The sequence below is a fragment of the Trachemys scripta genome, chromosome 2 (assembly GCF_013100865.1).
Source record: "Trachemys scripta elegans isolate TJP31775 chromosome 2, CAS_Tse_1.0, whole genome shotgun sequence".
Lineage (NCBI taxonomy): Eukaryota > Metazoa > Chordata > Testudines > Emydidae > Trachemys > Trachemys scripta.
The window spans coordinates 176161173-176177291 of NC_048299.1; the positions used below are offsets into that span (position 1 = coordinate 176161173).

General features: G+C 45.8%; 1 protein-coding gene across 5 annotated transcripts in view; it reads right to left on the reverse strand.

The window, feature by feature from the left end:
* KIF13A (kinesin family member 13A) overlaps positions 1 to 16119 on the reverse strand; it is a 205435-nt gene that overhangs the window by 94469 nt on the left and 94847 nt on the right. The window lies entirely within an intron of this gene.

A 16119-nucleotide genomic window follows, 5' to 3' on the forward strand; every position in this document is an offset into this window, starting at 1 on the left:
TACAGGCATCCAACACCTCTGAAAATCAAGCAACTAAAATTAGGTGCCTAGAAAAGAATCTAGGTGGCTAAACTTTAAGGCAACCAAGTGTGAAAATTTTAGCCAGTATGCATTCTTGAATTACAAAAATACACATGGAGTGTAGTAGCAAAATTGCTAATTACTGCAGCATCACTATTATAATGTGTTAGTGTCCCAGTTTAAATAACACTTACTAGAGATTGTCCCAGCTATTCACTCTTGTGATCTGGTTCTAAAGTTTCAATAAAAGCCAGTTATTTTTCTTCCCATGTCAAGGTGACACCTTGAGCAAAATGAAAGAATTGAGATTTTGTCTAGGGATAATATGTATATTATTGGGCTGAATGGCTTAGCTTAACATATATTCCAGCCTTTTTTTTTTCCTGGTAAATATTAGTTTGAAAATCTAGATACAAAGATCCCATACGAAAATCCTCAGTTGTGTGCAACAGTCATAGAAGATTTTAAGCATGCTTTAAGCTCTATGAGCCAAGATATGAAAGTAGGAACAGTGGATGTCATCCAAAAGTTCAGACTCTGTGCACCACCAACAGGGCAAGTATGTTGTGTATTTTGAGCTCTGCTCTGGGAAGTGTGCCATCTACATCGACTCCCAAAATAAGCAGTGTTGAGTTAAGGTTGGGTTTGGGGCGAGGTGTGTGTGTGTTTTTAACCTTTTACACACTGTATAGTCATTTTGTAGAATATTTGATGGTCATTGCTGCTTATCTCTTATTTAAGTCTGAGCTGTTAAAACACTGAAGTGCAACTAGCCAAACTTTTCCCTTGGCTTAGCGGATATGCTGACGAGTTTAACTGCTCTCAGATAAGGCGTATTTTGAGAGCATTTTTATTTATATACACACACAAATGACAATATTTGACTAAACAAAATATTGCAATTCATGTGTGTATATAAATAAAAATCGATTTTGATCCCACAAAACATTTCTGAAACTTGAAATTTTGTCTTGTTACAGGTACTTCATTACCCATTAGCAGCTTAAAACAATCAGCAACATCCTTTATTACAGTGAGAGATTTCTGTGCCACAAATCTGTCAGATAATTAAAAATTTTAGTCACTTGATGCCTTAGAAACAATTCTGCTGAAATATGCACTTTCTTTCTTCCCATATTTTTTACTGCTAGTGAAATGCAGTTGAAAACATGATCTTTGTGGCTTAAGAGTTTATTTCCTCCTGTAGTTTACTTTTTGGTTGAAGTCACAACCCTCCACAATATTGCAACCATCTCTACAGTAAGCAATTGGGATGTCTTTCTTAGATGCTATGGTGATAAGCACTATAGAAAACACTAAGACAGTTATCACGGATATTTGGGTGAAGAATATGCAGCACCAATCAGAGGATCTAAGAATGCACAAATTTGCTTCTTCAGCCAACTCCTGATGGCACATTCTGGAGTTATCAAAGCATTCATTTCACAAGGAGCCACTTGCTTTTCTGCCAGATAAGACTGCAAAGTTAAATGGTGATTGAGGTTGAATATGTATATTTCAAAGAAGGTAAAATTAAAATTCAGTAGAGCGCTTGTGGGGAAAGAAAACAAGAAATATAAAAAAAATCTGTTTCGGTACGGAAGACACATTGCACCCGCTCTTGACCAGTAATACGAGGAGGACTTCCAGCCAATCCCAAAAGAGAAGATGGAAATAAAGTAGTATAGAATAGAGTACATGTGTGATGGATATAATCTGGCCTGCAGAATCTTTATTACTAATGACAATGCAGATGTAGGCAAGACCATAGCTTGACTCACAAGACCAGTTGAGTTTTTGCAGGGCTGGCAATCAGGAAAAAAAAAAATTAAATTGAGCACCACTTGCTCTGGAAGACATTCAGACACTAGTACAGAAACCTAACGTGGCATTTTTACAGTCACTTTTCAGATCAGAACCACTCTAATACAGATGTAGAGAGTATTGTTTAGTCTAGACTAGAAACTGTTATGGGATAAAATGAAACTTACTTTCAAAATGCATTCACAAGAGAAAAAGAAGAATTTCAATTTCTATTACGTGGAATATATATATATATTTTTTTTTTTGGACAAGGCAGTGGTACTGTTGATGGTAACTGCATGGAAACAAGGACATTCTGAGTTATGGTTCCCACAGACACCTCATCTCTTTCCTCTTTCAGTAGGTTTCTTTTTAATTTTCATTAAAGTTTTTTTGTTAAGTCGTCACAAACTCTATGAGAATTATATAAAATTATGCAAATGTACATCTATGATTATAGGAAGTAAATGAAGTGCCTTTGTATTATACCGCTATATACTGTATTTGCTGAATAATCCCATGCTGCCCACTGTTAATACTTTGCATTTCTATAAGACTTTTCATCAAAGTACTTTTTAAAAGTGGGGAGAGCATTATTAAAATTCCATTTTACAGATAGCATAAGTCAATTTACCCTTCCACGGAGTGAATCTTTGACAGATTTGGGAGCAAAACAAGTTTCCCAGCTCATGGCATTATACCCATTGCCCTAACCACAGCTCCTCTTTACAATAAAGCAAGTGAAACTGACAAGCTTGTCTACACAAATAGGTGGTTTGTGGCAAACTGGGGTGTAAATCTACCCCGCACTAGTCTACTGTGCACTAAGCATTGCTATGGACCCTGCTGCTGCATACTGAGGTGCTTAGTGCATTTTGATCCTTCTCTCTTTGAAACAGGAGTAGATTAATGTACACTAGGAAACTTTTAGTGTTGGGCAGGAAGGTCCATACAGACACTTAGTGCATGGCAGGCAAGTGAGAGAGAGAATTATACCCAATTTGCCACGAACTAAGGCCTTGGCTACACTCGGGACTTCACAGCGCTGCCGCGGCAGCGCTGTGAAGTGCAAGTATAGTCATGCCACCAGCGCAGCTAGAGCTCTCTTGCAGCGCTGTATGTACTCCACCTCTCCGAGGGGAATAGCTTGCAGTGCTGCGAGCGAGTGTGCAGCGCTGCAGGCGCTGATTACACTGGTGCTTTACAGCGCTGTACTCGCTGCGCTCGGGGGGGGAGGGGGGCGTTTTCACACCCATGAGCACAGCGAGTTGCAGCGCTGTGCAGCGCGAATGTAACCAAGGCCTAAGTGTCTGTGTAGACAAACCCTAAGGTTCCTTCAAGTTAGTTATCAAAACACTGACTTAAGGTTCTTTCATTCTGTTGCGTTCTGCTCCAGAACTCGCTGTTGCACTAGCTGAGCTAGTTGTGTAATCCAAAGTGAGGAAACCTTCTTGTAACACAAGCAGTGTGTGGGCACATTTAGGGTTGCTCTGGTAATCCACACCTATTAATATGTTGGTGACAAAACACAACCTTAAAATTGTATTAATAGCAACATTCCGTATAAAAACAAAAATGACTTTAAAAAAAAATCAGAAATTGAGGGCACATTTTAAAAGTTCTTCTTTAAGGATAGGTATTATGGAAGCTCCTTTTCCGTCTTGACTAGAACATTGCCATCACAACTAAATTATCATCACAACTCCAAGATGTTACTTAGCATAATGCAGGGGTTCTCAAACTGCGGGTCAGGACCCCTCAGGGGGTCGTGAGATTATTACCTGGGGGGTCGTGAGCTGTCAACCTCCACCCCAAACCTGCTTTCCTCCAGCATTTATAATGGTGTTAAATATATAAAAAAGTGTTTTTAATTTATAAGGGGGATTGCACTCAGAGACTTGCTATGTGAAAGGGGTCACCAGTAAAAAAGTTTGAGATCCACTGGCATAGTGCCTATAATTCACTATCATTGTCCAGCAACAAACTTTGTTCATCTTACAATGAACACAGAGCTAAAACAACATACAAAGGTAAAAACTAAACATAAAACCTGCTAATAAGTTCTGGCAAAACCCAATGTTGACAGTAGAAAATGACAGAGAGAGAGAGAAATCAAATGAGCTATTATTCTTAATCTGTCAAGAATCCATTTCTAGTAGGACACTAAAACAAAAATCTTTGCATCTGCTCCTTGGAAAGAATCAGGTTTTCCTCTATGTTCTGTGCAACATTAAGCCTGTGACATTCCTTGATAAATAATCATACAAACCATAGGCGCGGACTTTTATTTTTCCTTGGGGGTGCTCCACTCCAAGGCCTCACCCCCCACTCCGTCCCCAGAGGCGGCAGTTTTGGATAATTTTTGGTGGTGCCCAGAATGGGTACAAGTCCCGCCCCTCGCCTAAGGCTCTGGGAGGGGGTTTGGGCTCTGGGAGGGAGTTTGAGTGCTGGGTGCAGGCTCTGGGATGTGGCGGGGGGTTGGGGTGCAGAAGGGGGTTCGGGTGCAGGAGGGGTGAGTCGTCGGGCTCTGGGAGGGAGTTTGGGTGTGGGCTCTGGGATGGGGCAGGTCGGCGGCGCTTAGTTTGGGCGGTGCCAGCTCGTGAAAGTGACCTGCACACCCCTCTGGCAGCAGCTCAGCGCGAGGGTGGCGCGTGGGACACACACACACACCCCCAGTGCCACAGGGATGTGCCGACTGCTTCCCGGAGCAGCGAGGAGCAGATAGGCATGAAATCGCCTTAGGCTGTGTCTACATTGCCACTTTCAGTGCTAAAAATTTAGTCATTCAGGGGTGTGAAAAAACACACCCTTGAGCAACAAAAGTTTTAGCGCTGAAAAGCGCCAGTATAGACAGCGCTTTATCTACAGGAGCCATGCTCCTGGCAATAAAGCTACCACCCCTCATTCGGGGTGATTATTTTTTTTTTTAATCACCAGGAGAGCTCTCCCACAGCGATAAAGCGGGACTACACTGCCCACATCACAGCGCTGCCATGGCCGCGCTGTAAAATGTAACACCACTGCGCTGCCAGTGGTGGTGGTGGCGGCAGCTGGGGGCCCCGGACCCTTTTAAATCACCCGTGGGCAGCAGGAGGGACTGGGAGGCACGTGGGGGCAGCAGGCAGGGGTAGCAGCCAGGGCTGGGGGAGAGACTCAGCCACGAACATTGGTGGAGCTGGGCCCCCCGGACCTGAATATTCATGGAACCTGGGCACCATGGGCCCATACAACTCGCCGCCCCTGTCTGTCCCTTCCCCCAAGGCCCCACCCTCACTCTGCCTCTTCCCCCCCTGCCCCTCCCCCGAGACTCCACTCCACCCCCACGGGTCCAGCCCTCTCTGCCTCTTCCCGCCCCAGCCCTCTGAGGCCCCCGTCCACCCTCCACACACCCCAAGCCACCTGATCAGCTGATTGGGGGTGCCCACCAAACAGCTGATCAGGGGCACCTGCCAAACAGGTGTGGCTGGTGGGTGCTGAGCACCCACTTTTTTTTTTTTCCTGTGGGTGCTCCAGCCCCAGAGCACTCACAGAGTCGGCGCCTACGATACAAACAGACAACACACTTCTTCTCTTAGAATGATCACATTATAATACACCAAGATGTGTAACTTTTCAGATATCATGCTTGTGAACATTTGGATCTTAACTAACATAGTGCAACTGTGACATTTGAAATGAAGGAATATTTTCTCACACCTGATCTATATATATAGCTTAGTTATTTCAAAGCCAAACTTCTTAAACACAGTTACGGCACTATATCTTGTCACTGTACATGCTAAATTTGACATTTAAAATAAAGCCTCTGAGTTATCCAAGAGAAAAGTTGCCTGTGAAAAGCCCATAGTTTAGAGGGGGGGGGGAAAATCACATGAGAAATTCAAACAAAAGTTATTAAACTTCCCACACAAAAAGTTTGCTTCTGGATGAAGACCAAGCCTCAGAGAATTTAAACCAAAAGATATTTAACAAGTAAAAAATAAGCCACTGAAAATAAGTTGGAACAGAATTGCTCTCTTGTTCATAAATGTCACAACACAAACCCTTTTTAGGATTAGAGATTCACTAGGGGTACACCAAGAATCTCTCTTAGTCCTCTGTACAAACTCCTCTTCCCTCACCCCAATTCTTTCCTCTGCTTCAAATCACTTCCATGAAGTTTGAAAGCCTTGATCCTGGAGTAAGATCCATGCAGTCAGACCTCTACACTCATGTGGAAACTCACTGACTATACTGGGTGTGACCGTCTGATGTTCACCACTTTTACAAGACTATGATACGTTTTGTACAAAGTATGCTTGTGAAATATTCTGCAACATCGTCTGTCTCTTTGTATTCAGGACACAATTGTTCCCATTTGTGAATTTTTTGAGGTGGGAATCCATGGTGTGGGGAGGTTCTGGTTTTGCTTGTCTGCCAGATCCAGTTGGTGCTTTTGGTCTCTCCCACTCTTTCCTCAGCCTCCTAAGTTTTCAGCTCTAGGGTTCACGGACTTCCTTGCTTCTGGGCCTCAGCTTCTTCGGCTTGCAGCTCTAGGGCTCACTGATGTGCTAACTCCTCAGCTTGCTTCTGAACCCCTATTTCCAGTTCCCTTAGCTCCAAGATTCACTGATGTTCTCTCTTTTCCTGCCACCTGCCAACTTTGAAACTGCATCACTGATGCCCATCTTTCTGCTTTTTCCCCCCTACTTCCCTTTCCCAAAATAAGCAAACAGAAAATAACAAACTTGTAACCTTCTTTTTGACAGTTCTCAGCTAGTGCACTTAAAATCTCACTTAAAATCTCTACACCAGTGTATGAATTGCAAATCTCACTCAGAACAAGCTGTGCATTTCACCCTGCTTGCTGCGCCACTGTGACAGGGTCACCAAGGTGCAACCTGGACTGTGGAACTGCTGAGCCCTCCAAACCCACCAGCCCAGGCTGTCTCTCACACTGTGATACTGATGACAAGCTACAAACCTCCGATAGGAACTGCACTTACACAGCCATTCACAGGCAGCAACACAAGTGAATTACATGCATGATTTCCCAGTCACTCATGAACCATCAATAGAGAAGCTCCAGCCAATTCTCCCCAGCTCCCCAGCCTTGCACCCCAGAACTGCATTGTCTTAAACTGGTCAAAAGCCAGGCCAGTGTAAGCTCATTACCTAGTTCGCCACTCCACAAAAGGGTGGTGGACGTGCAACAGCCCTTGTTAACCTGAGCGGAGATTTCCCAGATACTTCAACCAAAACACACTGTTTCAGGTAAAATATAAAACAGATTTCTTAACTACAGAAAGATAGATTTTAAGTGATTATAAGTGATAGGCATAAAGGTCAGAGACAGTTACCTTAAGAAAATGAAAAGTCAGCATGTTTTCTAAATCCTAAATTTTTAGTTTAAGCAAAAGTTTAAGCAAAAAATGTCTCACCCTGAAAGATGGTACAAGCAGGTTACAGTTCCTCAATACACAGGCTGGGACTACCTTCCAACCTGAGACCACCCTTCCCCAGTTCAAAGTCTTTGTCCTCCAGATGCTCCACTACGTTTGAGATGGCGGGGGAGGGGAGAGGCCACGTGATTATGTCACTGTCTCTCCTTTATATTTTCTTCCAGCTTGTTGGAAAGATCTTTGCCGTGACGTGCTTTAGTCCACCCCCATGCCTCCTCCTAGAAATCTCTAGAACAGCGGATTGTGTGTTGATGAGCCATTAACGCCATCTAGCTATTGATGGCTACTCCTTTGTTGTAACTGAAAGATTGGTTGTGGGTGTTCACAACCTCACAACATATTTCAGTAACACATATAGTAATACTTCATATCGTCACATACAATAATAGTACATACAATCCAACAGGTTATTATTGTTCAACAGATCAAGACTGACAAAATGATACCTCACAAAGCATACTTTGTACAAGACAATAATATCACAGTGATGATTGTGGGGGTTCCAAGGTGCTACTTTGAGGTACAGAATGTCACAGAGGTATCATTTGAAATGTCAATCTGCTGAACATTACTGTCCTAGTAAAATATGTATATCAACATTGTATGTGAAGTTATAAGACTCTACTCTGTATCATTGCTGTAATATGGTCCAAGTTTAAGAAAAGCAGGCCAAAATCAGTTTCTAAGACGATGTCTACCCTGGCAATTGAACAACAAAACTTTTGTCTTTCAGACGTGTTAAACCTCCTCTCCCCCCCCATCCCACCACTAACTGCCCCCCCGGGATCCCACCCTCTTATCCAACCCCCCCGCTCCCTGTCCCGACTGCTCTCCCAACCCCTATCCACATCCCCACCCCTAACAGGCCCCCCGGGACTCCCACTCCCAACCCTCCCTGTTCCCCATCCCCTGACGACCCCCAGAACCTCCTCCCCATCCAACCATCCCCTCCTCCCTGACTGCCCCCCAGGACTTCCCTGCTCCCTGCCTCCTTACCAGCAGCAGGAGCTCGCAGCCGCAACACTTGGCCAGAGCCAGCTGCGCTCCCCATGCTGCCCAGCGGGAGTGGCAGGCCAGAGCGCGGCCTGCACAGCGGCGTGGCTGCGGGGAGGGGCCAGGGACTAGACTCCCCAGCCGGGAGCTCAGGGGCCTGGCAGGACGGTCCTGTGGGCCAGATGTGGCCCATGGGCTATAGTTTGCCCACATCTGGTATGGATTAAAGTGTGTGGGAAACTCCATTTCAGATAACAAGGCACATGCATATCATTTTCCTTTAATGAAATGACAGACTTTCTATAAGCTTGTATTGTTCAGGAGGGTACTGAGCACTACAAAATGCACATTTCTGAAGGAAGTCTGAGACTAGGAATCTGCTGGTATTCTGCAGTGTAATTTGTGAGTGGCTACCTAGTAGCACTCAACACTGTGCAGTTGGGAGCAAGTTATGTGCTGGGGGCTGTGTGTTAACTGGCCAAGAGTGGCTGTCCACCAGTAAAGCAGTGTAAAAGGCATCCCAGGCTGGAGAACTGAGGAGACACAGCTATTCAGCAGTCCAGGTTGTGCCCTGAGGAATGTCAGACTGGGTCTCTGTGTGAGGATGTAAAAATCCACCCATGTAAATCTCATTGCAAGATCGTGTTCCACATCTATACCAGTGATACTTAGACTGAGGCTTGGGAGCCAGAAGTGGCTCTTTAATGTGTCTCCTGCAGCTCTTTGCAGCACCTGATATTAAAACGCAATGTGATTTAATTAATAACCAATAAGTTATTAACCAGTCGTGATGCTTTTACTAGGTTATTAACCAACTGCAGAATACTTGGTCAGCCATTCTGCTGGGAGAATTTTATATGTATAGTAACTGAAACAGTAATAGTAAATGAAACAATTAATGTGTTGTGGCTCTTTTGGGTAATGTTGATCACTAACTTAGCTCCTGAACCATTGAGGTCTGAGTATCACTGATCTATACAATTTCTCTCTTGGGTTGGTGATGGATGAGGGTGAAGGGTCAGCCACAACACATGGATGACAAATTTTAATCCTCTATTTCCCACAAAACCCTACAGGCAAAAAGTGAATAGACTGTAAAATGTTGATAGTTTATTTCATAATCTCCACTTCTAATCACTGCTGAGCACTCGATCTCAAATTCAGTTGTGGGAAAAACTGATTTTAGTGGCGATGCTTTTCCTTTTAGAAGTCTAGTACTTTCATACCTCAAACATGTCAATTTGAAGAAAAAGTCAGTGGAACAGATTAGTGAAAGGGAGAGTGAGGTCTCTGGTCCAGACACCCCATAAGATTAACGTAGTTTCAAACATCAGATGTCATATTATGTGACATTTTGGGCACTTTACTTTTCTGCAACTCCAGTTCTCCTTTTTCGGGTCTAGACATTCTAGATAATTGATGGATTCATATACACCTTATGAAACTTCAGGTCAGTCCAAGTTTATTTACTGTGTAATCTGACCCAGTGAGATGCTTCATTTTGGGGAATACACCAAATATGTTGAAGCTTCGACAAATAATTGGGGATTGTGAATAATGTTTATTGTTGCAACAATCAGCTGTATTTCTGCAGTCGAACATGAGATTCCTGTGACCTAGCCCGCTTTGGGTCCTTCGCTTTGTGAGAGCTCCCGACGCTGGAAGGACCCGGGATCTCGGAGTCCAATGTGTTCGGTGCTGTTGATACCGAGATGGACTTGGCTGGTGAGGATTCCTTCTTTTTGGCTAATTCCCTCTGAGGAGAAGTTTGAGCCCTCTTTTTAGTTGCCCTTTTGGGTAAAGGCTCCTGATAAGGAGCAGTAGAAGCAGGTCCTCTGTCAGAGGCTGCTGATGGAGATCATTGGCCTGGAGCGGTCCAAGACTCAGGGTCCAAGGCTGGTCGCAATGATTTCTCCATCATGAGCAATTTCAGTTGGAGATCTTTCGCCTTCCTGGTTCTGGCTGCAAGACTGCAACAATCTGGACACTATTGCATGATGTGGGCCTCACCGAGACACCAAATGCACTATGCATGTCCATCGGAGACTAGGATAGAAAGTCTGCAAGTCAGACAGCATTTGAAACCCGGTGATCCAGGCATGCCAGATACATCTGTCTCTGAAACGTAACAAGAGGGAACAGACAGTCTATTTAAACCTAACTTTTTACCAAGGGTAGATAAAAAAAAATCTTCCTTTTTCTAGTTAAATAAATGAAATGTATAAAGGATAACTATCTAACTATTACTTATGCTATCTCAAACTATGAGCTATGTAACTCTAATCTATCTAGTGCTCTGACTCAAGTTAAAGGCAATAGAGAAGGAACTGAGGGACGATTGGCTGTGCACCGCTATGTAACTGCTCAGAATGGCGCGAGACAGCAGCGGCACGTGCGCAATCCATCCGGGCACTGCTACCACAAATCTCTGATTACAGGTGCAGGGCATCAAGACAACTAAAGTGAAGCACCACAGGGACACTCCTCAAAGAACAGGTGTGTTACTTTTTAAAAAATCTGCTAGCTAGCAATTTTAAAAACCAAATGTAGACATGGAAAATTTTATTTGCTTCACCTCAACCAGTTAACTCTTGTTAAAAATACAACTTTCTCTGTCTAGATTAGGATTTTAAAATATTAGTTTAAAGAAGTTTTTTAACAAGACACCTTTGATTCTTTTTTAGACATACCCCTAGACTTTGCCTTGACGGGAATTTCATGGTGTGATGTTAGAACATGTTCTAACTATTGTGCCCTAAAGCTCTACTGTTGATGAGGCAATGCTGATTTTAACATATGCCAAACTGGTAGAGATGAAGAGTAGGGTCCTTCCCTTGACCAGTTTAGCATGTACTAAAGTAAAATTTGTCTCGTCCAGTTTTAGGACGTGATAGTTATTCCTAGCTAATAGGCTGCAACAGTCAGGGTCAACACTAGGGAGGGGAAGGAATGGTCACATGCCCCTCCCCAGACACCCTGGAGGGGGCACATTCCAGAGGAGAAACTTCCCTGTCCTGTCCCGTCCACCCAGTTACAGCTGTGTTCAGGTATGTGCCGAGGAGAGGAGCTTGCCACTGCCTGCCCGATGAGCAAAATGGGGAGCTTCTTTCTTGCAGTGATTGGACAAAATGGGAGGGTTCAGGGGAGGGAGGAATGGAGGGATCAGGGAGGAAGTAGGGGCTACCAGGGACACTGGATTATCATGGAGAGGGGGAGGCAGCATAGGTCAGGGCTGGGAGACTGCAGGGTGTGTGTGGCTGCAGTAAGGAAAGAGAAGAGTCATGTGGCCTAGATGGGTGTCTGCGGGGGCAGCAGGGCCAGGGGCTAGCAATGGGGGAGGGGGCAGTGTTTGGGGGAGAAATAAACCCATGGGGGATTTCTGGAGGAGACTGGGGAAGGCAGCATCAGGGCAGACGGGTGAAGATTTCCAAGCCCTTCAGTGCTGTAAATGATTTAGCCTCTAGGTCAGTCAATCTGGCACTTCTTGCCCGCACTAAATTCACTGTTTTATATTTTTTAAAGACTGAAACAAAGAGAAGCACTGAGCACCTCTCTGGATTGTAGGAAAAGAGTGGAGTAGAGTCTGTATATGTAGTGGCAGCCCAAAGGCGAATGCTTGCTCACTCACTTCATTGCCCTCCCACCCAGAATCCCAGGTCAGAATTAAAATACCCTGGATTTCCTCCCTCACATGATGAATCCTTTAGGATTAATTATGGTAGGACCACAACTCCCAGGGATTTTCTGTTCATGCCATCATGTCTGCAGACAAGTGAACTTCACCTTGCTAAGGCCTCTACTATTGGGGTTGACAAGAGCAGCTCAAGGCCAGCTGAGTTCTCTGGGCTGGGGTGTATCTGCTTGAGCACTCTGGTGGATGAGCAAGTGGTTTGAACTGGGGCTTTCTAACATGTCCAGTGCCCCTTCCTTGCCCCTCTTCTGAATGGGCAGGTCTAAACTGGGAGAATAGGAAGTATTTAAAAACATGTTAGCTAACATGCTTGAACTATCACCTTTTTCAATACAACCTATTTCCTAGTTTAGACAGGGTGGGTCAATGTCATATCCCCACATTCCTTTATTCCCTCAGGTATAGGCTTTAAAGTGGCAGTGTTTCCCAAACTTGGGACACTGCTTGTGTAGGGAAAGCCCCTGGCGGGCCGGGACGGTTTGTTTAACCTGCCGCGTCCGCAGGTCTGGCCGATCGCGGCTCCCACTGGCCTGGAGCAGCGAAACGCAGCCAGTGGGAGCCACAATCGGCCGGACCTGCGGATGCGGCAGGTAAACAAACTAGCCTGCCCGCCGAGGGCTTTCCCTACACAAGCGGCGTCCCAAGTTTGGGAAACACTGGTCTATTGTATAGTAAGCAGGGCTGTGGGTGCGTTTTCCAGCAATGTGTCTTTGGTTTTCATTATTCACCCTCTCTCATAGCCTTGAGACAGAAGCAGTTGCTGACCCTAGGCTCCTCAGAGAGCCACAAACACCACTCCTGTTTTTGCTGGGAGTGTGATTTGTATCTAACGCTGGAAGAGCTGTACAGCATGTTTAGCTGATGGCCTCCTTTCACACTATGCCCTTAGCAGCACATTCTGAGGTGGCACCTCATTATATTGGGTTGCTGTAGGTCCACAGCATACGTGCCCTATTTCCAGAGTAGCATTTTGGTGGTCTTGCTATGTAACAAGAGAGCCACTTCCAGCTCACATTGGAAATACAGAAAGTAGCACTGATGGCAATGTTTTCACTACAAAGAGTTTGCCAAGAAAGTATAAGGACAAAGTGTTGTTAGCTGCTCTCTCCCACCAGGTGCAAAGTACACAACAAGTGTGCAGCGATCCTGAGTGTCACTCTACTGCACCCAACACTGCAATGGCTGAGTGTTACATGGACACATACTTCAATATTATTTCTATTACAATATGTGGATACCTAATATGGGCTTATAAATTACAAGCTCTGAAAATACTGTATACAGAGTGGGGTATTAGAAGGTGTGCTGTATTGTATAGTGTTGGGTTGGAAAGTATGGCATATTTGTGTACAGTGGGGTATTGGAAGGTATGCTATACTGTATTGTATACAGTGACATATTGAAAGGTATGACACATTGTTGCACTTTGAAAGCTAGGGGTATAATTAATCTGTATTAATTCCACTGACTCCAGTGGAATTACACCAGGGGTAATATTGGCCTAGTAGATTTAATTCTTTTTCTGTACTACTGCAAAAATATCTTATGGCTTACATTGTTCCAGAAATCCTCAGCAAATATATATTAGTTATTGTTTATTTCCTGCACTTTAGTGTAACAAAAACTAAAATGCAAAGGGAAATAAAACAGTTACCTACCTCTCGTAGCTGTTGTTCTTCGAGATATGTTGTTCACGTCCATTACACATTAGGCGTGCGCACGTTGCGTGCATGGACGCCAGAAACTTTGTCCCTTAGCCGTCGGGCCGGCAGGGGAGCCCCCGCCAGAGTGGCGCCTCCACGCCGGTGCATATATATACCCCTGCCGACCCGACCCCCACTTGCTGGTGACTCCGACAGAGGGGAAGGAGGGTGGGAAGTGTAATGGATGTGAATAACACATCTTGAAGAACAACAGTTACGGGAGGCAGGTAACAGGTTTTTCTTCTTCGAGTGATTGTTCACGTCCATTACACATTAGGTGACTCATAAGCTTACCATAGGAGGAGGGTAGGAGTCATGGAACAATTGACTGAAGAACAGCCCTGCCGACGGCCGCATCATCTCTAACCTGCTGATCGACTGCGTAGTGGGCTGTGAATGTGTGCACAGATGACCAGATGGCTGCTTTAAGGATCTCCTGAATTGGGACCTGCGCTAGGAAAGCTGTTGAGGATGCTTGGGCCCTAGTCAAGTGAGCTGTGATTGGCAGGGCTGGCACCTTGGCGAGCTTGTAGCATATGCGGACACAGTCCGCAATGATACACGCTGCGCCAAGACTGGAAGCCCTTTCATTCTCTCGGCGATAGCGACAAACAACTGTGTCGACTTGCGGAAAGGTCTAGTTCGCTCTAGATAGAACGCAAGGGCCCTTCGGACATCTAGAGTGTGCAGGATACGGAGACTGGGGTCCGTGTGTGGTTTAGGAAAGAACACCGGCAAACAAATGTCCTGCCCCATATGAAATTGTGAGACTACCTTAGGGAGGAATTTAGGGTGTGGCCTGAGCTGCACTTTGTCCTTATAAAAAACTGTATACGGAGGCTCCAAGGTGAGGGCCCTCAACTTGGACACCCTCCTCGCAGACATAATGGCCACCAGGAATGCCACCTTCCAGGAGAGATGAAGGAAAGAGCAAGAGGCCAGGGGCTCGAAAGGGGGTCCCATAAGTTTGGCCAGGACCAGGTTAAGGTTCCAGGGAGGGACCGGTGGGCATGGGTAGGAAAACACCATTTCTAGTCCCTTTAAGAATTGGGCTACCATGGGGTTAGAAAACACTGAATGTCCCGATACCCCTGGGTGGAATGCCGAAATGGCGGCTAGATGCACTCTGATTGAGGAAGGAGCGAGACCCTGATGTCTGAAGTACAGGAGATATTCTAGGATGACTGGAATGGTGGCCTGAAGTGGCTGTATTTGCTTTGGCTCACACCAGCAGGAGAATCTTTTCCACTTGTCTAAGTAGGTCACCATAGTGGAAGGTTTCCTACTGCCAAGGAGAATTTGCTGTACCGGAAGGGAGCTCTCCACAGCATTCAACCACAGAGTTTCCACACCATGAGATGCAGCGACTGTAGATCCGAGTGGAGCAGGCGCCCGGAGTCCTGCGTGATGAGATCTCGGTGCAGGGACAGAGCAATTGGGGCGGCCACTGACAGCTCCAGCAGGGACATAAACCAGTGCTGGCGAGGCCAAGCTGGGGCGATCAGAATTATTACCGCTTTGTCCCTGAGAACTTTGATGAGGACTCTGTGGATGAGTGGGAGCAGTGGAAAGGCGTACTTCAGACTCCCGCTCCAAGGGATCGCGAAGGCATCTGTGACTGAGCCCGGACTGTGGTTCTGGAAGGTGCAAAGCAGTGGACATTGGCTGTTGTCCTTGGAGGCAAAGAGATCCATTTGGGGAAACCCCCACTTTCGGAAGATCAATTGCAAGACATCCGGTCTCATCGACCACTCGTGTATGTGGTATGACCTGCTGAGGCAGTCCGCCAGCTCGTTTCTCTCTCCTGGGAGGTATCACGCTACGAGATGGATGGAGCGGGCTATACAAAAGTCCCACAGGAGAAGAGCCTCTAGGCAGAGGGGAGAGGAGCGGGCTTCGCCCTGCTTGCTTATATAAAACATGGTGGTGGTGTTGTCTGTCAGAACTGTCACGCTGAGCCCTTCTAAAGCAGTATGAAAGGTTTGGCAGGCTAGGCGAACCGCCCTGAGCTCTTTCATATTGATATGGAGCAGCCTTTTGTCTCTGGACCACAAGATCTTGTGTCTTTAGATCCCTTAAGTGGGCTCCCCAGCTGAGGTCTGACGCCTCTGTAGTGTGTGAAGGGGATACCCTTGCATACTACTGGTTGGTTGAGCCACCATCGCAGGAGTCCAAAACTCGGGCAGGAACTGTCACAACAAGGTCTAGGGGATCTCTGCCCAGGCGATATGATTGGGCTAGCCATGCCTGTAAAGTCCTGAGCCAAAGCCGAGTGTACTTGACTACATGAGTGCATGCCGCCACGTGTCCCAGGAGCTGCAGGCAGCATCTGTCCGTGGTTGTGGAGTCTATGACACGCTGGATGGCCAGAAATCTGGATTGCGGGAGGCTCGCTCGTGCCTGTACTGAGTCCAGCACTGCCCTGATGAACTCTAGCCTTTGCGTGGGTATCAAAGAGGACTTGGGC